The sequence below is a fragment of the Taudactylus pleione genome, unplaced genomic scaffold (assembly GCF_031769625.1).
Source record: "Taudactylus pleione unplaced genomic scaffold, aTauple2 ptg002426l, whole genome shotgun sequence".
In the NCBI taxonomy this organism is placed as follows: Eukaryota; Metazoa; Chordata; class Amphibia; order Anura; family Myobatrachidae; genus Taudactylus; species Taudactylus pleione.
This window is the reverse complement of record NW_028286811.1, coordinates 33,988-59,319: the sequence shown is the minus strand read 5'-3', so window position 1 is coordinate 59,319 and position 25,332 is coordinate 33,988. Positions and strand designations below refer to the sequence as shown.

Sequence of the window (25,332 nt, the reverse complement as noted above, 5' to 3'; positions counted from 1 at the left end):
CATTTGCACGCCCCCTGCAAGTGCTGAAAGGAGCACCCATAGTCCACTTGCTGATATGCAAATTGAAGATGTCACTGTTGAAGTACAACAGGATGAGGATACTGGTGTAGCTGGCGCTGAGGAGGAAGTTGGCGAGGAGGATTCTGATGGTGATGTGGTTTGTTTAAATCAGGCTCCGGGGGAGACAGTTGTTGTCCGTGGGATGAAAAAGCCCATCACGGTCATGCCTGGGCAGAAGACCAAACATTCCACCTCTTTGGTCTGGCAATATTTCTATCCAAATCCGGACAACAACTGTCTTGCCATATGTACCATATGTAAAGGTGAAATAAGTAGGGGTAGGGACGTCAACCACCTAGGAACATCCTCCCTTATACGGCACCTGCAGCGCGTTCATAAAAAGTTACTGTCAAGTTCAGAAACTTTGGCTAAGACCGTAAGCAGTCCAGGGACACCTAAATCCCGTTGTCCTGTTGTATCCAAGCGCCTGCAAACCACACCGTCAACTCCCTCCTCGTCAATTTCCTCCTTAGTCAGGATCGGAAGTAGTCCTGCAGGCCATGTCACTGGCATGACTGACTCTCCTATCCGGGATTCCTCTGGAGGATCCTGCATTGCTACGCCTACTGCTGCCGCTGCTGCTGTTGCTGCTGCTGGGAGTCGTTCATCATCCCAGAGAGGAAGTAGGAACACCACTACTTTTACTAAACAATTGACCCTCCAACAGTCCTTAGCGAGGAGGATGAAGTACGACAGCAGTCATCCTGAAGCAAAACGTATAACTGAGGCCTTGACTGCTATGTTGGTGTTAGACGTGCGTCCGGTATCCGCCATTAGTGCAGTGGGATTTAGACAATTGATGGAGGTAGTGTGTCCCCGGTTCCAAATCCCGTCTAGATTCCACTTCACTAGGCAGGCGATACCGAGACTGTACAGAAACGTCAGAAAAAGTGTCCTCAGTGTCCTGAAAAATGCCGTTGTACACAATGTCCACTTAACCACGGACATGTGGACAAGTGGAACAGGGCAGACTAAGGACTATATGACTGTGACAGCCCACTGGGTAGATGTATCACTTTACGCAGCAACAGCAGCAGCGTCACCAGTAGCAGCATCTCAGAAACGCCAGCTCGTTACAAGGCAGGCTACGCTGTGTATCACCGGTTTCAGTAAGAGGCACACCGCCGACAACCTCTTAGAGAAACTGAGGGAAATCATCGCCCAGTGGCTTACCCCACTTAGACTCTCCTGGGGATTTGTGATATCTGACAACGCCACCAATATTGTGCGGGCATTACATCTGGGCAAATTCCAGCACGTCCCATGTTTTGCTCACACAATAAACTTGGTGGTGCAGAATTTTCTGAAAAGCGACAGGGGCGTGCAGGAGACGCTTTGGGTGGCCCGAAAAATTTCTGGCCACTTTCGCCATTCAGCGACTGCGTGCCGGAGACTGGAGCGCCAGCAAACACTCTTGAACCTGCCCCGCCATCACCTGAAGCAAGAGGTTGTGACGCGGTGGAACTCAACCCTCTATATGCTTCAGAGGATGGAGGAGCAGCAAAAGGCCATACAAGCCTATACATCCACCTATGACATAGGCAAAGGAGGGGGTATGCACCTGACTCAAGCGCAGTGGAGAATGATTTCCGTGTTGTGCAAGGTTCTCCAGCCCTTCGAACTTGCCACACGTGAAGTCAGTTCAGACACAGCCAGCTTGAGTCAGGTCATTCCCCTCATCAGGCTTTTGCAGAAGCAGCTGGAGAAAGTGAAGGAGGAGCTAAGACGGAGCGATTCCGCTCGGCATGTGGGACTTGTGGATGAAGCCCTTCATTCGCTTTGCCAGGATTCCAGGGTGGTCAATCTGTTGAAATCAGACCACTACATTTTGGCCACCGTGCTTGATCCTAGGTTTAAAGCCTATGTGGTGTCTCTCTTTCCGGCCAACACAAGCCTGCAGAGGTGCAAAGACCTGCTGGTGAACACACTGTCAGCTGAAGCGGAACGTGACACGTCAACGGCTCCTTCTTCATTTTCTCCCGCAACTGGGGCTGCCAGGAAAAAACTTAGGTATCCTAAGCAACCCGCTGGCGGTGATGCAGGGCAGGCAGGACCAAGTTTGGACATCTGGTCCGGACTGAAGGACCTGGCAACAATTTCTGACATGTCTACTGTCACTGCATATGATACTGTCACCATTGACAGAATGGTGGAGGATTACATCGGTGACAGCATCCAAGTAGGCATGTCAGACAGTCCATACCTGTACTGGCAGGAAAAAGAGGCAATTTGGAGGCCCCTGTACAAGCTGGCTCTATTTTACCTGAGTTGCCCCCCCTCCAGTGTGTACTCCGAAAGAGTGTTTAGTGCAGCCGGGAACCTTGTCAGCGAAAGGCTTAGGAGGTTGCTTCCACAGAATGTGGAGAAGATGATGTTCATCAAAATAAATTATCAGCTCTTCCAGGGAGACCAGCCTCCAGAAGGTACAGAGGGACCTGTGGTGGTGGATTCAAGTGGGGACGAGTTAATACTTTGTGAGGATGAGGATATACACACTGAAGAGGGTGAGGAATCGGTGGATGAGGAGGATGAGGATGACATCTTGCCTCCGTAGAGCCAGTTTGTGCAGGGACACATTAATTGCCAGCTTGTTTTGTGGGGGCCCAAACGAACCAATCATTTCAGCCACAGTTGTGTGGCAGACCCTGGCGCTGAAATGATTGATTTGTTAAAGTGTGCATGTCCTGTTTATACAACATAAGGGTGGGTGGGAGGGCCCAAGGACAATTCCATCTTGCATTTCTTTTTTTTCTTTGCATTATGTACAGTTTGGGGCCTAGTTTTTCTAACTGCCATCCTGTCTGCCACTGCAGTGTCACTCCTAGATGGGTCACGTGTTTGTGCCGCCCACTCGTGTCGCTTAGCATAGTCATCCAGCTACCTCGGTGCAACCTTTTGGACATAAAAACACTATTGTGAGGTGTGAGGTGTTCAGAATAGACTGGAAATGAGTGGAAATTAAGGTTATTGAGGTTAATAATAGCATAGGAGCAGAAAAACCCACAAATTCTGTGATTTTAGCTGTTTTTATGCTTTTTTTAAAAAAAATACAGATCCAAAACACAAAACCCAGAACCCAAAACACGGAAGGGTGGTTTTGGCAAAACCAATCCAGATCCAAAACACGAAGAAAGATCCAGATCCAAAACCAAAACACAAAACACGAAAAGTGGCCGGTGCACACCCCTACTTTATTTTAGTAAAAATAATGTTAATAAATAGAGCCCATAATATCCAAATGATAAAGGGCTCTATTTACTACAATCCGCATATTGAATGCGGATTGTAGTGTGATATTACCGAGTGAATTCGCATTGCGAATTCAGGCAATATCACAGGGATTTACTATAAATTAGGGGTGTGCACCGGACACTTTTCGTGTTTTGTGTTTTGGTTTTGGATCTGGATCTTTCTTCGTGTTTTGGATCTGGATTGGTTTTGCCAAAACCACCCTTCCGTGTTTTGGGTTCTGGGTTTTGTGTTTTGGATCTGGATTTTTTCTTAAAAAATAAAAAAAACCCGCTAAAATCACATAAATGGGCCTTTTTTTGTTCCTACGCTATTAATAACCCCAATAACATTAATTTCCACTCATTTCCACTCTATTCTGAACACCTCACACCTCACAATATTGTTTTTAGGCCAAAAGGTTGTACCGAGGAAGCTGGATGACTATGCTAAGCGACACAAGGGGGCGGCACAAACACGTGGCCCATCTAGGAGTGGCACTGCAGTGGCAGACAGGAAGCCAATCAGCGTTATGGTGCCCATTTGCATGTAGCACGAACCCGGGAGATCCGTGCTACATGCATCTGTGTGATTGGCACAGAGCAATGACAGGTCCGTGAGACCCGTCTGTGCTGCTGTGGTAAAAAAAAAAAAAAAAACCTGTGTAAAAAAAGAAAAAAATGGCGTGCACCCCCCCAAAAAAGAGCAACCAGCCCCGGGCATTAGTAACCCAGTGCTGGGTGTGCTTAAATACAGGGGACAAACGACGTAGGGGTCCCCTGTACTTAAGCACAACCAGCACCGGGCTAGTCAGAACCAGCGCTGGTTGCCAAAATACGGGGGACAAACGACGTAGGGGTCCCCTGTATTCTGCGCAACCAGCTCTGGGCTCTGATCCGGTCCTGGTTCTGGAAATATAGGGGACAAAAAATGAGTAGGGTTCCCCTGTATGTTCCAGAACCAGCACTGGACTTTTTCTAGCGGGGGGCTGATGCCACAGCCAGGGGAGCCCTTTCACCGGGCCCCCCAGCCGCAGCATCAACCCTGACCGCTAGTCAGCCCAGGCCGGGGATCCCTGGAGAGCTGGGGACCCCCCCAATAAAGGGGTCACCCTCTCCAGGGCACCCCAGGCCCAGGCTGATAGCCCGGGGCTATCCCCGCCACCCCTGGTGGCGGTGGGTGGCGGGTTGATTGTGTGGTGTGGTGTAAATAAAGAATATCAAACATTGTCTTTACAAGTAGAACTGCAAGTCCCAGCTAGCCTGCCCCGCATGCTGGTACTTGGAGAACCACAAGTACCAGCATGCAGGGCATTAAGGGCCCACTAGTACCTGTAGTTCACCTGTAAAAAAAATGTTTAAAAAAACACAGGACACACACACCGTGACAGTATAAGTTTATTAAACATACATACACACACACACATGTACACATACTCACCTATGTAACCTGTAGCATCGGTCCACTTGTCCGGTAAAGTATCCCTAGGGGACCTGTGAAAAAAAACATACTCACCATCTCCTATGCGAGGTTCTGTCCTCTTCGTTCCAAAGTAGGCATCCCCGGACTTGGCAAAAAAAAAAAACGAAAACGCGATCCACGAACTTAGTACCGTTCTATAGAACGGTACTTCCCGAATGAGAGCTTAGCGGCGGGGTATCACCATGGAAACCCCGCTGCTAAGCGTTCATTGGCTGAGAGAGGTCATCTCCCGTCTCTCAGCCAATGAACGGCTCCCTCCATTGTAGTCAATGGTGGGAACCGCAGGGTAAACTTTAATAACCTTGCGGCTCCCAGCATTGACTACAATGGAGGGAGCCGTTCATTGGCTGAGAGAGACGGGAGATGGCCTCTCTCAGCCAATGAACGCTTAGCAGCGGGGTTTCCATGGTGATACCCCGCCGCTAAGCTCTCATTCGGGAAGTACCGTTCTATAGAACGGTACTAAGTTCGTGGATCGCGTTTTCGTTTTTTTTTTTTTGCCAAGTCCGGGGATGCCTACTTTGGAACGAAGAGGACAGAACCTCGCATAGGAGATGGTGAGTATGTTTTTTTTCACAGGTCCCCTATGGATACTTTACCGGACAAGTGGACCGATGCTACAGGGTTACATAGGTGAGTATGTGTACATGTGTGTGTGTGTGTGTGTGTGTATGTATGTTTAATAAACTTATACTGTCACGGTGTGTGTGTCCTGTGTTTTTTTTAAACATTTTTTTACAGGTGAACTACAGGTACTAGTGGGCCCTTAATGCCCTGCATGCTGGTACTTGTGGTTCTCCAAGTACCAGCATGCGGGGCAGGCTTGCTGGGACTTGCAGTTCTACTTGTAAAGACAATGTTTGATATTCTTTATTTACACCACACCACACAATCAACCCGCCACCCACCGCCACCAGGGGTGGCGGGGATAGCCCCGGGCTATCAGCCTGGGCCTGGGGTGCCCTGGAGAGGGTGACCCCTTTATTGGGGGGGTCCCCAGCTCTCCAGGGATCCCCGGCCTGGGCTGACTAGCGGTCAGGGCTGATGCTGCGGCTGGGGGGCCCGGTGAAAGGGCTCCCCTGGCTGTGGCATCAGCCCCCCGCTAGAAAAAGTCCAGTGCTGGTTCTGGAACATACAGGGGAACCCTACTCATTTTTTTCCCCTGTATTTCCAGAACCAGGACCGGATCAGAGCCCAGAGCTGGTTGCGCAGAATACGGGGGACCCCTACGTCGTTTGTCCCCCGTATTTTGGCAACCAGCTCTGGTTCTGACTAGCCCGGTGCTGGTTGTGTTTAAGTACAGGGGACCCCTATGTCGTTTGTCCCCTGTATTTAAGCACACCCAGCACTGGGTCACTAATGCCCGGGGCTGGTTGCTCTTTTTTTGGGGGGGAGGACGCCATTTTTTTCTCTTTTTACACAGGTTTTTTTTTTTTTATTTACCACAGCAGCACAGACGGGTCTCACGGACCCGTTAGTGCTCTGTGTCAATGACACAGATGCAAGTAGCACGGATCTCCTGGTCCGTGCGTGCATCTGTGTCATTGAAATACACAGCAGCACAGACGGGTCTCACTGACCCATCTGTGCTCTGTGTCACTGTCAATCACACAGATGCATGTAGCACGGATCTCACGAGTCCGTGCTACATGCAAATGAGCACCATAATGCTGATTGGCTGAGAGCCGTGACAGACGGCTCTGTCAGCCAATCAGCACTTTGCCCATTAAAGGCAAAGGCATTTTTTTTTAAATGGCCGCTCGAGGCAAAACCTCGAGATCCGACAGCAGATCTCGAGGTTTTGCCTCGGGAGAGGGATCCGGGGCAGACAGGGAGATCCGAGCTTGGGCTCGGATCGCCCCGGATCCCCGAAGTTCGGGTGGGTTCGGTTCTCAGGGAACCGAACCCGCTCATCCCTAAAATAAAGTGATAAAAGCTGTTTTGTGTTGTCACACCCTTTTCACATTATTTTAGTATCACCTGTAGTTATTACAGGGCAATTGGAGTAGAATTGGTAAAATTCTCCTCCAACCCCTAATTATCACTTATTTTTAGTAATCAGATCGCATTTCCCATAACTGTAATGGGAAAGGTCATTTGGCCAAAGTTACGGGGAAAGCCCTGTGATGGTCCCAGTAATCAGCTGTGTGATCTAAACAGACCGCAAGCTGATTACTGTGCAAAAAAAGTGAAAAAAAAAAAAAAACTTACCTGACTCCAGGGACCGGTGATGTCCTCTCTCCAGTCAGCTGGTCTCCCATGCTGCACTGCGGCCCGGTCATCACCTGACAGGGTCCCAGTGCAGTATGGGATGTCAGCTGACCGGAGGACATGGGGGACATCACCGGAGCCTGGATCATGCAGGTAAGTGTAATTAAGGGGAAGAGGGGGGGTCGCGGGGGGTGAGGCTTGGCGATGGGGGTGGGGCTTAGCGCCGGGGGGGGGATAGCAGCGGCGGCCGGTCGGTGCATGCGCGGGGCACTTGTCATGGTATTTTTTTCGAAAATACCGTGACTAGTGTGCTGAGGGGATTAGCAGGGACAGAGCTTTCTCGCAAGCTCTGTCCCTGCAAGGGATTTGTAGTAAATCCCTGTGATATTGCCTGAATTCGCAATGCGACTTCACTCGGTAATATCACACTTTAATCTGCAATACCAATACGGATTGTAGTAAATAGAGCCCTATATGTGGTTACAAAGGTGTCTATGGAGACTTAAACAAGTAAGTCACAAGCCATTTAAAAGAACGAGCTACTAGTGCCATTTTTAAACATATTGAATATGTGGTTTTTGTTTGTATTTGTTTTTAATTATGTATATCATAGGTTGTGAATAAATCTGTATAATTGGTTTTAGAGAAGCCTTGAGTCTTTTAATCAAACAAACGATATGCAGGTGCTTATTACCAGATATCTATAGCGCAGTCCTACTCTTTAGTTTTTTGTGTGATGCTACGTCCATCAAAATGAACTACAAATTCTACGAGAAAGACCTTTACCGTCAATTTCATGCAAAACTTAGAGGCACCTGTAATGGTGGATTCCAGCAGTGACAAATTAATATTGATAAGATGATGTATACACTGATGAGGGTGATGAATCGGATGATGGTGACATCTTGCCTCTGTAAAGCCAGATTGTACACGTAGAGGTCATTGCCAGCAATGTCAACTACCCATTGGTAGCTTGTTTTGTGGGGGCCCAAACAAACCAATCACTTCATGAATGAGGATATTGTTGATGAAGGTGTTGGTGGTGAAGATGGCAGATGCTTGGATCTAGCAGAGAGAAGGGAGCTAGCTGACGCTGGACTGCTCCTTGTTACTTTTTTAGCCAAAGTTTCTGAATTTTGCAAAAACTATTTTGATCTATGCACTGCAGATGACGTTACAGGGTGGAGGTTCCCAGATGGTTAAGGTCCCTATCTCTACTAATTTTGGCTTTACAAATGGTACAGATGCCTTCACAACTGTCAGGATTTGGGTTAAAATAATTCCACACCCAAGATGTGGCTTTTCTGGTTTTATGCCCAGGCATCACCCCAGTTTATATAGTTACCCCAGCCTATACCATCACCCCACATTATACCAGCACCCAAGCCTATATCGTCATCCCATCCTGTCTAGGGATGAGCGGGTCCACTTTTCAGAGAACCAGACCACCCAAATTTCGAGGATCCGGGGTGATCCGTCTGTCACGGCTCTCAGCCAATCAGCATTAAGCCAGCCCATTGAATATGGGCACAGGGCAGGAGGAAGTAACTGGAAGATGCCATCTGCCTGACACCGCCGCCACCCCCTGCTGCCGAACCCCACTGGCAGCATCCCCCGCTGCCGACACGGCTGGCACCCTGCATTGAGGACACAACTGGCACCCATGCACTGCCGACACCATCAGGACCCCCACTGAGGACACCGCTGGCACTCCCCCTCTGACACTCCCAGCACCCCTGCCCCACATACCGAGGACACCGTCAGCAAATCCACGCTGCCGACACTCCAACACTGAGGAACCACCAGCACCCTTGCACTGCCGACACTGTCAGTACACATGCACTGAGGACACAGTTGGCACCTCTGCTTTGCCGACAACACCAACACCCTGCACTAAGGACACTGCCAGCACTAATGCCCCACGTATTGAGGACGCCGTCAATGACCCCACACTGCTGCAACTCCCACACCGAGGGCATCCCCACACAGCCAACACTGTCAGCACTCCTGCACTGAGGACACTGCTGGCACCACCGCTCTGCCGACACTGCTATCACAATAAATGCACTATTGGTGTATCCAACCCACACTGTATAACACACTGTATCCGTGTTGGAACTTGGAAGCTGAACTGCCACATGTTAGTGCCGTCCAGTGTGTCTCTTAGCTTAGTCAGCCAGCTAGCTGGATGCAACCTTTTGGCACTAAACTAGATGAAAAATCAATATTGTGAGGTGGTCAAAATTGATTGGAAATGACTGGAAATAAATGTTATTGAGGTTAATAATACTGTAGGAATAAAAACAGGCCCAAATTATGTTATTAGCTGTTTTTATCACTTTTTTTTTTTTTTTTTTTTAAGAAAAAATACAGATCCAAAACCAAAAAACAAAACACGGAAGGGCGGTTTTTGGCAAAACCAATCCAGATCCAAAACCAGAGGAGATACAGATCCAAAGCCAAAACACAGGGGTCGGCGCACATCTCTAATCCTGTGTTGTGTATAAATTACAGCTGCGCTCCCTGTTAGATTGGGGATTCAGTGTTCACTTTAGTGGATGTGAGCTCCATTTTAGTCCATACCATCACCATACCCCCTACACATCTTCTGACCTGGGCTACAGGAGGAGCAGCTGCACTCTGGAATACAGTTGCATGGAGTTGCCCCTCTGACTCGCTGAAATTCAGGTAGAGGGGCCATGGGTATGGAGTAGGGACACTATAATCAGAGAACACAGTTTTAGCTGATTTATTCCAATTTTTAAACCATATCCTCTATTTTCACCTTTTGAAAATATGTTTATGTGAATCTCAGCTGAGGCGTTTGTGATGTCATTATGTTTAATATATTATATAATGCACGTTATTTAGCACTTTGTTGTGGTCTTGTAGTCAGCGTGTAGACTAATCATTTAGGGCTCTATTTACTACAATCCGCATATTGAATGCGGATTGTAGTGTGATATTACCGAGTGAATTCGCATTGCGAATTCAGGCAATATCACAGGGATTTACTATAATTCCCTTGCAGGGACAGAGCTTGCGATAAAGCTCTGTCCCTGCGGATCCCATCCGCACTCTAGTCGCGGTATTTTTGGAAAAAATACCGCGACTAAGAGCCCGCGCATGCACCGACCGACCACCGCTACTACCCCCCCCCCCGCGATCACGGACCCTCGCGACCCCCCCTCCCTTCATTACACTTACCTGCATCCTCCTGGCCTCCGGCAATCTTCTCCGGGCTTCTCGATCAGGTGATCTCCCATACTGCACTGGGGCCCGATCACCTGATGACCGGGCCCCAGTGTACTATGGGAGACCAGCTGACCGGAGAGGAGCCATCACCGGAGGCCCGATCACCGGTCCCTGGAGTCAGGTAAGTAAAAAAAAAAAATGTTCAATTTTTTTTTTATTTTTTTTTACAGCAATCAGCTTGCGGTCTGTTTAGACCACTCAGCTGATTACTGGTACCGGCTCCCGGCTCTACCCTTCCATGTTAGAGCAGAGTGGGAGCCCGGTAACCTGGGGAGACCCTGGATAACGCCACCTCCAGGTGGCGTTATTATCACAGAGCTTCCCCCGGTATTTTTTTACAATTTATTCTTAGTAACTCTGGTCGGATCACATTTCCCATTACAATTATGGGAAATGCGATCTGCTTTACTAAAAATAAGTGATACTAGGGGTTGGAGTAGAATTTTACTAATTCTACTCCAATTGCCCTGTAATAACTACAGGTGAAACTAAAATAATGTGAAAAGGGTGTGAAAACACCCTTTTTCACTTTATTTTAGTAAAAATAATGTTAATAAATAGAGCCCTTATTCATGATTGAGGAAAGAAGTGAAAAGTTGAATTTTTATTTTTATGGCTAACTTTGTGTTATTAAATTGTAAAATTGTGAAGTTTCCGCTTAGTGCCACAAATTAATTTAATACATGTTGAATATTACACTGCGGTTCCAATTACAGTGCCACAAGATTTTTTTATGAATACAGGGCCTAAATCAGCAAGGATCGCTATTTTGCCAATACGCACGCACTGCAGTTGCTAATATCAGCGGTGTTATGCAAATGTCTGCAATCGTATTGTGATCACAGCCTGACATAAGGATGCCCACTTCTCCTTACACACATCCTTATACTTGGGCAATGTGGTTAAATAATCAGTAACATAGGACCCATATGCACAGATAAGGCAGGTCAGACCTCACTCAGGGATTGCTGATGTCAGCGCACGCTGTGAGACCTCAGGCTGCGTATGGTATTGCAGTGGCGAATTTATGCACGCCCCTGCAAGTGTACGAATGCACAGGTACGCCTGCATTCACACGACTATTCCTCCCGCCCCCTCATCACCACCACCCACAAACAGCACTTCCTGTCAATCGCTGTGCTCTGGGTGACGCAGTACCCATCGCAATAGCTAGTTTGTGAACGTGCTCTGCGATGCATGCGCAGAGCTAAAACATTGGCTGAGTGCGTGGGTTCTCTCCTGTGCGTTCCTTGCTGAATCAGGCCCACACTACGTTTTCCACTAACAGTGTCACAATATTTTTTATGAATACACTGCGTTTCCACTTACAGTGTGACAATACGAATACACTGCGTTTCCACTTACAGTGTTACAAAACGAATACACTGCGTTTCCACTTACAGTGTTACAAAATGAATACACTGTGTTTCCACTTACAATGTGACAATACGAATACACTGCGTTTCCACTTACAGTGTGACAATCACTGTGCTCTGGGTGACGCAGTACCCATCGCAATAGCTAGTTTGTGAATGCGCTCTGCGATGCATGTGCAGAGCTAAAACATTGGCCGAGTGCGTGGGTTCTCTCCTGTGCATTCCTTGCTGAATCAGGCCCACACTGCGTTTTCCACTAACAGTGTCACAATATTTTTTACGAATACACTGCGTTTCCACTTACAGTGTGACAATACGAATACACTGCGTTTCCACTTACAGTGTGACAATACGAATACACTGCGTTTCCACTTACAGTGTTACAAAACGAATACACTGCGTTTCCACTTACAGTGTTACAAAATGAATACACTGTGTTTCCACTTACAGTGTGACAATACGAATACACTGCGTTTCCACTTACAGTGTTACAAAACGAATACACTGTGTTTCCACTTACAGTGTGACAATACGAATACACTGCGTTTCCACTTAAAGTGTGACAATATGAATACACTGCATTTCCTCTTACAGTGTGACAATACGAATACACTGTGTTTCCACTTACAGTGTGACAATCACTGTGCTCTGGGTGACGCAGTACCCATCGCAATAGCTAGTTTGTGAATGCGCTCTGCGATGTATGTGCAGAGCTAAAACATTGGCCGAGTGCGTGGGTTCTCTCCTGTGCATTCCTTGCTGAATCAGGCCCACACTGCGTTTTCCACTAACAGTGTCACAATATTTTTTACGAATACACTGCGTTTCCACTTACAGTGTGACAATACGAATACACTGCGTTTCCACTTACAGTGTGACAATACGAATACACTGCGTTTCCACTTACAGTGTTACAATACGAATGCACTGCGTTTCCACTTACAGTGTGACAATACGAATACACTGCGTTTCCACTTACAGTGTGACAATATGAATACACTGCGTTTCCTCTTACAGTGTGACAATACGAATACACTGCGTTTCCACTTACAGTGTGACAATCACTGTGCTCTGGGTGACGCAGTGCCCATCGCAATAGCTAGTTTGTGAATGCGCTCTGCAATGCATGTGCAGAGCTGAAACATTGGCCGAGTGCGTGGGTTCTCTCCTGTGCGTTCCTTGCTGAATCAGGCCCACACTGCGTTTTCCACTAACAGTGTCACAATATTTTTTACAAATACACTGCGTTTCCACTTACAGTGTGACAATACAAATACACTGCGTTTCCACTTACAGTGTGACAATATGAATACACTGCGTTTCCACTTACAGTGTCACAATACGAATACACTGCGTTTCCACTTACAGTGTGACAATACGAATACACTGCATTTCCACTTACAGTGTGACAATACGAATACACTGCGTTTCCACTTACAGTGTGACAATATGAATACACTGCGTTTCAACTTACAGTGTGACAATACGAATACACTCCGTTTCCACTTACTGTGACAATATGAATACACTGCGTTTCCACTTACAGTTTTACAATGCGAACACACTGTGTTTCCACTTAGTGTGACAATATGAATACACTGCGTTGCCACTTACAGTGTGACAATACGAATACACTGTGTTTCCACTTACAGTGTGACAATACGAATACACTGCGTTTCCACTAACAATGTGACAATATTTTTTACGAATACACTGCGTTTCCACTTACAGTGTGACAATACAAATATACTGCGTTTCCACTTACAGTGTGACAATACGAATACACTGCGTTTTCCACTTACAGTGTCACAATATTTATTATACACTGTGCTACCACTTACAGTGTCACAAACCATAAGTAAATATTACACTGCGGTCTGACAGGCAGCGTCACGGTAAAAATTAATAATATAGTACACTGGGGTACAGCACAAATTTATTTTTTTATTTATTATTTAATTATGTTATTATTAACTTGTATTTGTTTATACACTGGGCACCCTTGGATGGACACAGTAGCCCCTGCCCTGGACAGATACATTAGTTCTTTGATGGACACAGCACATCCATTCACTACACTCTCCACAGCCAGAGTGAAAATGGCGCCGATCGTGGGGACTTTTATATAATCCGAAACCCGCGCGAATCCGACAGTGGGAGGATGACGTTTTGAGATCTGAGTCAGGTGGGAAAACCCGAGCCAGACTCGGTTTTTGCCTCGAATCTGCAAGTTCTGGTGGGTCCGGTTTCTCTGAGAACTGAGGGCCTGATTCAGAGCCGGACGCTCTGACCAGAGCGCTACCATTACCCTACCTAAAATTGAAGCGGCCTCCTGGCCGCTCGCATAGCTGTGGGTCACCACCCACAGCTTATGCGAGCGGCCAAAAAGATGGTCGCCAGGGCCAGATTAACAATGGGGCGGATGGAGCTACAGCTCCAGGCCTCCACACAAAAATAGGCCCATTGTCATGACAACACGATATTGACTGGCCATCTACTCTCTACACGCTCAGCTGTAAATATTAAGTAGTAAAATTGTATTTCTATTTACCTCACAAAATGAAGCATTTTTTTCTTTTACATATTTAGGGAGACATTGGGGCTGAGAGTATAGCGGTGTACATGCCCACATGGCACTGGCCACACCTACACAGCACTGGTCACACCTCCTCTGCTTCTCATAATAGGCCCTTGTTCATTTTCAGCTCCAGGCCCATGTGGCCCTCAATCCGGCACTGATGGTCGCGATGGTCAAGACCATCGTGACCATCTGTATTGCGACGAGACCCTTGCGGTAGGGTCTCATCTGCCGCAAGCCCGTAGTGCTTTTGGCTCTATCAGAGCCAGAAACAGTCCCACTGACATCACTAGTGATGTCAGTGGGGCCAGACCCACACGGTAGGCGTTCCCATGGGAACGCCTCCGTCTGGGCAGCCACGCCCCCGGCACGCCCACCAAAGGGGGCGTGCTGTCACTCACAATCGACAGCACGGCCCCTTTGGTGCGAAACCCATAACGACGGCTACCCCGTCGTTATTCAGGTCTCGCGCATGCGCACGACAGAGGCACCTCCGTCGTGCGCAAGCGCATTTTGGTAACATAGACCCGCTTGCGAGCGCACAGTGCTCGCGAGCGGGTCTGAATGAGACCCTGAACCCGCTCATCTATAATTATTATATAGAGCAGTGTGACCATATCAGTGTATACTCAGTAATTATACAGAGCGGTGTGACCATTATCAGTGTATACTCAGTATTATTATACAGAGCGGTGTTACCATTATCAGTGTATACTCAGTATTATTATACAGAGCGGTGTGACCATTATCAGTGTATACTCAGTATTATTATACAGAGCAGTGTGATCATTATCAGTGTATACTCAGTATTATTATACAGTGCAGTGTTACCATTATCAGTGTATACTCAGTATTGTTATACAGAGCGGTGTGACCATTATCAGTGTATACTCAGTATTATTATACAGAGCAGTGTGACCATTATCAGTGTATACTCAGTATTATTATACAGAGCAGTGTGACCATTATCAGTGTATACTCAGTATTATTATACAGAGCGGTGTGACCATTATCAGTGTATACTCAGTATTATTATACAGAGCGGTGTGACCATTATCAGTGTATACTCAGTATTATTATACAGAGCGGTGTGACCATTATCAGTGTATACTCAGTATTATTATACAGAGCGGTGTGACCATTATCAGTGTATATATCAGTGTATACTCAGTATTATACAGAGCGGTGTGACCATTATCTGTGTATACTCAGTATTATTATACAGAGCGGTGTGACCATTATCAGTGTATACTCAGTATTATTATACAGAGCAGTGTGACCATTATCAGTGTATACTCAGTATTATTATACAGAGCGGTGTGACCATTATCAGTGTATACTCAGTATTATTATACAGAGCGGTGTGACCATTATCAGTGTATACACAGTATTATTATACAGAGCGGTGTGACCATTATCAGTGTATACTCAGTATTATTATACAGAGCGGTGTGACCATTATCAGTATATACTCAGTATTATTATACAGAGCAGTGTGGCCATTATCAGTGTATACTCAGTATTATTATACAGAGCAGTGTGATCATTATCAGTATATACTCAGTATTATTATACAGAGCAGTGTGACCATTATCAGTGTATACTCAGTATTATTATACAGAGCGGTGTGACCATTATCAGTGTATACTCAGTATTATTATACAGAGGGTGTGACCATTTTCAGTGTATACTCAGTATTATTATACAGAGCGGTGTGACCATTATCAGTATATACTCAGTATTATTATACAGAGCAGTGTGACCATTATCAGTGTATACTCAGTATTATTATACAGAGCAGTGTGATCATTATCAGTGTATACTCAGTATTATTATACAGAGCGGTGTGACCATTATCAGCGTATACTCAGTATTATTATACAGAGCAGTGTGATCATTATCAGTGTATACTCAGTATTATTATACAGAGCGGTGTGACCATTATCAGTGTATACTCAGTATTATTATACAGAGCGGTGTGACCATTATCAGTGTATACTCAGTATTATTATACAGAGCAGTGTAACCATTATCAGTATATACTCAGTATTATTATACAGAGCAGTGTGACCATTATCAGTATATACTCAGTATTATTATACAGAGCGGTGTGACCATTATCAGTGTATACTCAGTATTATTATTATGTATCACAGCTGTGGGTCGGATGTTGCGGTACACACTACTACGGTTTGGGGAAGACTGGATTTTCCTGTTTTTGCTGGGGATTACAATGGCAACAATCAGCTTTGGACTGGATGTGACTATCGCCAAGTTGCAGAGACGTGAGTGTTACCAAAACTTTTATATATAATAGAAAGCACCTACCTCTCATAATCATATACTCGATACAGACATGGGACACTACACCCCCAACATGACCTGAACACTGTACATGAACAAAAAGTCATATTAAAACTCCGACCTGTTGTGTATTATGATGGGTCATGTTGGGGATGTAGTGTCCTATGTCTGTATACGGTGTAATAGACGTGTATTATGATCATGTACAGCGGTCAGGACATGTTGGGGGTGTAGTGTCCTATGTCTGTATATGGTGTAATAGATGTGTATTATGGTCATGTACAGCGGTCAGGACATGTTGGGGGTGTAGTGTCCTATGTCTGTATACGGTGTAATAGATGTGTATTATGGTCATGTACAGCGGTCAGGACATGTTGGGGGTGTAGTGTCCTATGTCTGTATACGGTGTAATAGATGTGTATTATGGTCATGTACAGCGGTCAGGACATGTTGGGGGTGTAGTGTCCTATGTCTGTGTATACAGTGTAATAGATGTGTATTATGGTCATGTACAGCGGTCAGGACATGTTGGGGGTGTAGTGTCCTATGTCTGTATACAGTGTAATAGATGTGTATTATGATCATGTACAGCGGTCAGGACATGTTGGGGGTGTAGTGTCCTATGTCTGTGTATACGGTGTAATAGACGTGTATTATGATCATGTACAGCGGTCAGGACATGTTGGGGGTGTAGTGTCCTATGTCTGTATATGGTGTAATAGACGTGTATTATGATCATGTACAGCAGTCAGGACATGTTGGGGGTGTAGTGTCCTATGTCTGTATACAGTGTAATAGATGTGTATTATGGTCATGTACAGCGGTCAGGACATGTTGGGGGTGTAGTGTCCTATGTCTGTATACAGTGTAATAGATGTGTATTATGATCATGTACAGCGGTCAGGACATGTTGGGGGTGTAGTGTCCTATGTCTGTATACGGTGTAATAGACGTGTATTATGATCATGTACAGCGGTCAGGACATGTTGGGGGTGTAGTGTCCTATGTCTGTATATGGTGTAATAGACGTGTATTATGGTCATGTACAGCGGTCAGGACATGTTGGGGGTGTAGTGTCCTATGTCTGTATACAGTGTAATAGATGTGTATTATGGTCATGTACAGCGGTCAGGACATGTTGGGGGTGTGGTGTCCTATGTCTGTATACGGTGTAATAGATGTGTATTATGGTCATGTACAGCGGTCAGGACATGTTGGGGGTGTAGTGTCCTATGTCTGTATACAGTGTAATAGATGTGTATTATGATCATGTACAGCGGTCAGGACATGTTGGGGGTGTAGTGTCCTATGTCTGTATACGGTGTAATAGATGTGTATTATGATCATGTACAGCGGTCAGGACATGTTGGGGATGTAGTGTCCTATGTCTGTATACAGTGTAATAGATGTGTATTATGATCATGTACAGCGGTCAGGACATGTTGGGGGTGTAGTGTCCTATGTCTGTATACGGTGTAATAGATGTGTATTATGGTCATGTACAGCGGTCAGGACATGTTGGGGATGTAGTGTCCTATGTTTGTATACAGTGTAATAGATGTGTAGTATGATCATGTACAGCGGTCAGGACATGTTGGGGGTGTAGTGTCCTATGTCTGTATACAGTGTAATAGATGTGTATTATGATCATTACAGTGATCAGGACATGTTGGGGGTGTAGTGTCCTATGTCTGTATATAGTGTAATAGATGTGTATTATGATCATTACAGTGATCAGGTCATGTTGGGGGTGTAGTGTCCTATGTCTGTATATAGTGTAATAGAAGTGTATTATGGTCATGTACAGTCGTCAGGACATGTTGGGGGTGTAGTGTCCTATGTCTGTATACAGTGTAATAGATGTGTATTATGGTCATGTACAGCGGTCAGGACATGTTGGGGGTGTAGTGTCCTATGTCTGTATATAGTGTAATAGAAGTGTATTATGGTCATGTACAGTCGTCAGGACATGTTGGGGGTGTAGTGTCCTATCTCTGTATACAGTGTAATAGATGTGTATTATGGTCATGTACAGCGGTCAGGACATGTTGGGGGTGTAGTGTCCTATGTCTGTATACGGTGTAATAGATGAATATTATGGTCATGTACAGCGGTCAGGACATGTTGGGGGTGTAGTGTCCTATGTCTGTATACAGTGTAATAGATGTGTATTATGGTCATGTACAGTGGTCAGGACATGTTGGGGGTGTAGTGCCCTATGTCTGTATACAGTGTAATATATGTGTATTATGATCATGTACAGCGGTCAGGTCATGTTGGGGGTGTAGTGTCCTATGTCTGTATACGGTGTAATAGATGTGTATTATGGTCATGTACAGCGGTCAGGACATGTTGGGGGTGTAGTGTCCTATGTCTGTATACAGTGTAATACATGTGTGTTATGATCATGTACAGCGGTCAGGACATGTTGGGGGTGTAGTTTCCTATGTCTGTATACAGTGTAATAGAAGTGTATTATGGTCATGTACAGTCGTCAGGACATGTTGGGGGTGTAGTGTCCTATGTCTGTATACAGTGTAATAGATGTGTATTATGGTCATGTACATGTACAGCGGTCAGGTCATGTTGGGGGTGTAGTGTCCTATGTCTGTATACAGTGTAATAGATGTGTATTATGGTCATGTACATGTACAGCGGTCAGGTCATGTTGGGGGTGTAGTGTCCTATGTTTGTATACAGTCTAATAGATGTGTATTATGATCATGTACAGCGGTCAGGTCATTTTGGGGGTGTAGTGTCCTATGTCTGTATACGGTGTAATAGATGTGTATTATGATCATGTACAGCGGTCAGGACATGTTGGGGGTGTAGTGTCCTATGTCTGTATACAGTGTAATAGATGTGTATTATGGTCATGTACATGTACAGCGGTCAGGTCATGTTGGGGGTGTAGTGTCCTATGTTTGTATACAGTGTAATAGATGTGTAGTATGATCATGTACAGCGGTCAGGTCATGTTGGGGGTGTAGTGTCCTATGTCTGTATACAGTGTAATAGATGTGTATTATGGTCATGTACATGTACAGCGGTCAGGTCATGTTGGGGGTGTAGTGTCCTATGTTTGTATACAGTGTAATAGATGTGTATTATGATCATGTACAGCGGTCAGGACATGTTGGGGGTGTAGTGTCCTATGTCTGTATACGATGTAATAGATGTGTATTATGATCATGTGCAGTGGTCAGGATATGTTGGGGGTGTAGTGTCCTATGTCTGTATACAGTGTAATAGATGTGTATTATGATCATGTACAGCGGTCAGGTCATGTTGGGGGTGTAGTGTCCTATGTCTGTATACAGTGTAATAGATGTGTATTATGGTCATGTACATGTACAGCGGTCAGGTCATGTTGGGGGTGTAGTGTCCTATGTTTGTATACAGTGTAATAGATGTGTAGTATGATCATGTACAGCGGTCAGGTCATGTTGGGGGTGTAGTGTCCTATGTCTGTATACAGTGTAATAGATGTGTATTATGGTCATGTACATGTACAGCGGTCAGGTCATGTTGGGGGTGTAGTGTCCTATGTTTGTATACAGTGTAATAGATGTGTATTATGATCATGTACAGCGGTCAGGACATGTTGGGGATGTAGTGTCCTATGTCTGTATACAGTGTAATAGATGTGTGTTATGATCATGTACAGCGGTCAGGACATGTTGGGGGTGTAGTGTCCTATGTCTGTATACAGTGTAATAGATGTGTATTATGGTCATGTACAGCGGTCAGGACATGTTGGGGGTGTAGTGTCCTATATCTGTATACAGTGTAATAGATGTGTATTATGGTCATGTACAGCGGTCAGGACATGTTGGGGGTGTAGTGTCCTATGTCTGTAAACAGTGTAATAGATGTGTATTATGATCATGTACAGCGGTCAGGACATGTTGGGGGTGTAGTGTCCTATGTCTGTATACAGTGTAATAGATGTGTATTATGGTCATGTACAGCGGTCAGGTCATGTTGGGGGTGTAGTGTCCTATGTCTGTATATGGTGTAATAGATGTGTATTATGGTCATGTACAGCGGTCAGGTCATGTTGGGGGTGTAGTGTCCTATGTCTGTATACAGTGTAATAGATGTGTATTATGGTCATGTACAGCGGTCAGGTCATGTTGGGGGTGTAGTGTCCTATGTCTGTATATGGTGTAATAGATGTGTATTATGGTCATGTACAGCGGTCAGGTCATGTTGGGGGTGTAGTGTCCTATGTCTGTATATGGTGTAATAGATGTGTATTATGGTCATGTACAGCGGTCAGGTCATGTTGGGGGTGTAGTGTCCTATGTCTGTATACAGTGTAATAGATGTATTATGATCATGTACAGTGGTCAGGTCATGTTGGGGGTGTAGTGTCCTATGTCTGTATACAGTGTAATAGATGTATTATGATCATGTACAGCGGTCAGGTCATGTTGGGGGTGTAGTGTCCTATGTCTGTATACAGTGTAATAGATGTGTATTATGATCATGTACAGCGGTCAGGACATGTTGGGGGTGTAGTGTCCTATGTCTGTATACAGTGTAATAGATGTGTATTATGGTCTTGTACAGCGGTCAGGTCATGTTCGGGGTGTAGTGTCCTATGTCTGTATACAGTGTAATAGATGTGTATTATGGTCATGTACAGTGGTCAGGACATGGTATAGGTGTAGTGTCCTATGTCTGTATATGGTGTAATAGATGTGTATTATGGTCATGTACAGCGGTCAGGACATGTTGGGGGTGTAGTGTCCTATGTCTTTATACGGTGTAATAGATCGGTATTATGGTCATGTACAGTGCTCAGGACATGTTGGGGGTGTAGTGTCCTATGTCTGTATACAGTGTAATAGATGTGTATTATGGTCATGTACAGCGGTCATAACATGTTGGGGGTGTAGTGTCCTATGTCTGTATATGCTGTAATAGTTGTGTGTTATGGTCATGTACAGCGGTCAGGTCATGTTGGGGGTGTAGTGTCCTATGTCTGTATACAGTGTAATAGATGTGTATTATGATCATGTACAGTGGTCAGGTCATGTTGGGGGTGTAGTGTCCTATGTCTGTATAGAGTGTAATAGATGTGTAATATGATCATGTACAGCGGTCAGGACATGTTGGGGGTGTAGTGTCCTATGTCTGTATAGAGTGTAATAGATGTGTAATATGATCATGTACAGTGGTCAGGTCATGTTGGGGGTGTAGTGTCCTATATCTGTATACAGTGTAATAGATGTGTATTATGATCATGTACAGCGGTCAGGACATGTTGGGGGTGTAGTGTCCTATGTCTGTATACAGTGTAATAGATGTGTATTATGGTCATGTACAGCGGTCAGGACATGTTGGGGGTGTAGTGTCCTATGTCTGTATACAGTGTAATAGATGTGTATTATGATCATGTACAGCGGTCAGGACATGTTGGGGGTGTAGTGTCCTATATCTGTATACAGTGTAATAGATGTGTATTATGATCATGTACAGCGGTCAGGACATGTTGGGGGTGTAGTGTCCTATGTCTGTATACAGTGTAATAGATGTGTATTATGATCATGTACAGCGGTCAGGACATGTTGGGGGTGTAGTGTCCTATGTCTGTATACGGTGTAATAGATGTGTGTTATGATCATGTACAGCGGTAAGGACATGTTGGGGGTGTAGTGTCCTATGTCTGTATAGAGTGTAATAGATGTATATTATGGTCATGTACAGCAGTCAGGACATGTTGGGGGTGTAGTGTCCTATGTCTGTATACGGTGTAATAGATGTGTATTATGGTCATGTACAGCGGTCATAACATGTTGGGGGTGTACTGTCCTACATCTGTATACGGTGTAATAGATGTGTATTATGATCATGTACAGCGGTCAGGACATGTTGGGGGTGTAGTGTCCTATGTCTGTATACAGTGTAATAGATGTGTATTATGGTCATGTACAGCGGTCAGGACATGTTGGGGGTGTAGTGTCCTATGTCTGTATACAGTGTAATAGATGTGTATTATGATCATGTACAGCGGTCAGGACATGTTGGGGGTGTAGTGTCCTATGTCTGTATACAGTGTAATAGATATGTAGTATGATCATGTACAGCGGTCTGGACATGTTGGGGGTGTAGTGTCCTATGTCTGTATACAGTGTAATAGATGTGTATTATGGTCATGTACAGTGGTCAGGACATGTTGGGGGTGCAGTGTCCTATGTCTGTATACAGTGTAATAGATGTGTATTATGGTCATGTACAGCGGTCAGGTCATGTTGGGGGTGTAGTGTCCTATGTCTGTATACAGTGTAATAGATGTGTATTATGGTCATGTACAGTGGTCAGGACATGTTGGGGGTGCAGTGTCCTATGTCTGTATACAGTGTAATAGATGTGTATTATGGTCATGTACAGTGGTCAGGTCATGTTGGGGGCGTAGTGTCCTATGTCTGTATACTGTCTAATAGATGTGTATTATGGTCATGTACAGCGGTCAGGACATGTTGGGGGTGTAATGTCCACTCTGTATACGGTGTAATAGATGTGTATTATGGTCATGTACAGTGGTCAGGACATGTTGGGGGTGTAGTGTCCTATGTCTCTATACAGTGTAATAGATGTGTATTATGGTCATGTACAGCGGTCAGGACATGTTGGGGGTGTAGTGTCCTATGTCTGTATACAGTGTAATACATGTGTGTTATGATCATGTACAGCGGTCAGGACATGTTGGGGGTGTAGTGTCCTATGTCTGTATACAGTGTAATAGATGTGTATTATGATCATGTACAGTGGTCAGGACATGTTGGGGGTGTAGTGTCCTATGTCTGTATACAGTGTAATAGATGTGTATTATGATCATTACAGTGATCAGGACATGTTGGGGGTGTAGTGTCCTATGTCTGTATACGGTGTAATAGATGTGTATTATGATCATGTACAGCGGTCAGGACATGTTGGGGGTGTAGTGTCCTATGTCTGTATACAGTGTAATAGATGTGTATTATGGTCATGTACAGCGGTCAGGACATGTTGGGGGTGTAGTGTCCTATGTCTGTATACAGTGTAATAGATGTGTATTATGATCATGTACAGCGGTCAGGACATGTTGGGGGTGTAGTGTCCTATGTCTGTATACAGTGTAATAGATGTGTATTATGATCATGTACAGTGGTCAGGACATGTTGGGGGTGTAGTGTCCTATGTCTGTATACAGTGTAATAGATGTGTATTATGGTCATGTACAGCGGTCAGGACATGTTGGGGGTGTAGTGTCCTATGTCTCTATACAGTGTAATAGATGTGTATTATGATCATGTACAGCGGTCAGGACATGTTGGCGGTGTAGTGTCCTATGTCTGTATACGGTGTAATAGATGTGTATTATGATCATGTACAGCGGTCAGGACATGTTGGGGTGTAATGTCCTATGTCTGTATACGGTGTAATTGATGTGTATTATGGTCATGTACAGCGGTCAGGACATGTTGGGGGTGTAGTGTCCTATGTCTGTATACGGTGTAATAGATGTGTATTATGGTCATGTACAGCGGTCAGGACATGTTGGGGGTGTAGTGTCCTATGTCTGTATACAGTGTAATAGATGTGTATTATGATCATGTACAGCGGTCAGGACATGTTGGGGGTGTAGTGTCCTATGTCTGTATACAGTGTAATAGATGTGTATTATGGTCATGTACAGCGGTCAGGACATGTTGGGGGTGTAGTGTCCTATGTCTGTATACGGTGTAATAGATGTGTATTATGGTCATGTACAGCGGTCAGGACATGTTGGGGTGTAGTGTCCTATGTCTGTATACAGTGTAATAGTTGTGTTTTATGGTCATGTACAGCGGTCAGGACATGTTGGGGGTGTAGTGTCCTATGTCTGTATACAACATGTCTGAATCATTTCTTCCCCCCTCTCTGTACCTTCCTGCACTTTGCAGTCAATCTGTGGATGTACGACACTCTGGAACAATACAGATATCTGCAATACTTCTCCTGGGTCCTGTATCATACAATACTAATGACTGTATCAGCCGGAGTTGCCAAATACATTGCTCCCCAAGCTGCAGGTTAGTGACCCTATAGACTCAGGAACACAGATAGAGGAGAACAGAGTCCCATTCCCCAGCCCATCCAGGGGGATACAGGGAGAATAAATGACAATGATCATGTGTTACAGGCTCTGGAATCCCGGAGATAAAGGTCACCTTGCGCGGAGTTGTCCTGGCAGAATTTTTCACCTTTCGTACATTCATTGCCAAATTAATTGGTGTGACCTGCACACTCGCTGCGGGTAACACAATATTCTTGGGCAAAGTCGTAAGTATTGTTACCAAATTGTAGGGGCGGGGGTCAGTACAGGAATAGTAGAGAGATACAGGACAGGATAGAGATGTAGTGACAGAGCTGTGTGTGTGTGGGGTCAGTACAGGAATAGTAGAGAGATACAGGACAGGATGGAGGTGTAGTGACAGAGCTGTGTGTGTGTGAGGTCAGTACAGGAATAGTAGGGAGATACAGGACAGGATGGAGGTGTAGTGACAGAGCTGTGTGTGTGTGAGGTCAGTACAGGAATAGTAGAGAGATACAGGACAGGATGGAGGTGTAGTGACAGAGCTGTGTGTGTGTGTGTGTGAGGTCAGTACAGGAATAGTAGAGAGATACAGGACAGGATGGAGGTGTAGTGACAGAGCTGTGTGTGTGTGGTCAGTACAGGAATAGTAGAGAGATACAGGACAGGATGGAGGTGTAGTGACAGAGCTGTGTGTGTGTGTGAGGTCAGTACAGGAATAGTAGAGAGATACAGGACAGGATGGATGTGTAGTGACAGAGCTGTGTGTGTGA

The 25,332-nt window shown here is 45.2% G+C and overlaps 1 long non-coding RNA gene across 1 annotated transcript in view; it reads left to right on the top strand.

The window, feature by feature from the left end:
• LOC148431343 (uncharacterized) overlaps positions 1-24,517 on the top strand; it is a 62,474-nt gene extending 37,957 nt beyond the window's left edge. Inside the window, exons 2-3 of the long non-coding RNA XR_015877192.1 lie at positions 16,347-16,475; positions 24,429-24,517. This is a non-coding gene — a long non-coding RNA (uncharacterized LOC148431343). The remainder of the gene's footprint in view (positions 1-16,346; positions 16,476-24,428) is intronic.
• The last annotated feature ends 815 nt before the right edge of the window (positions 24,518-25,332 follow it).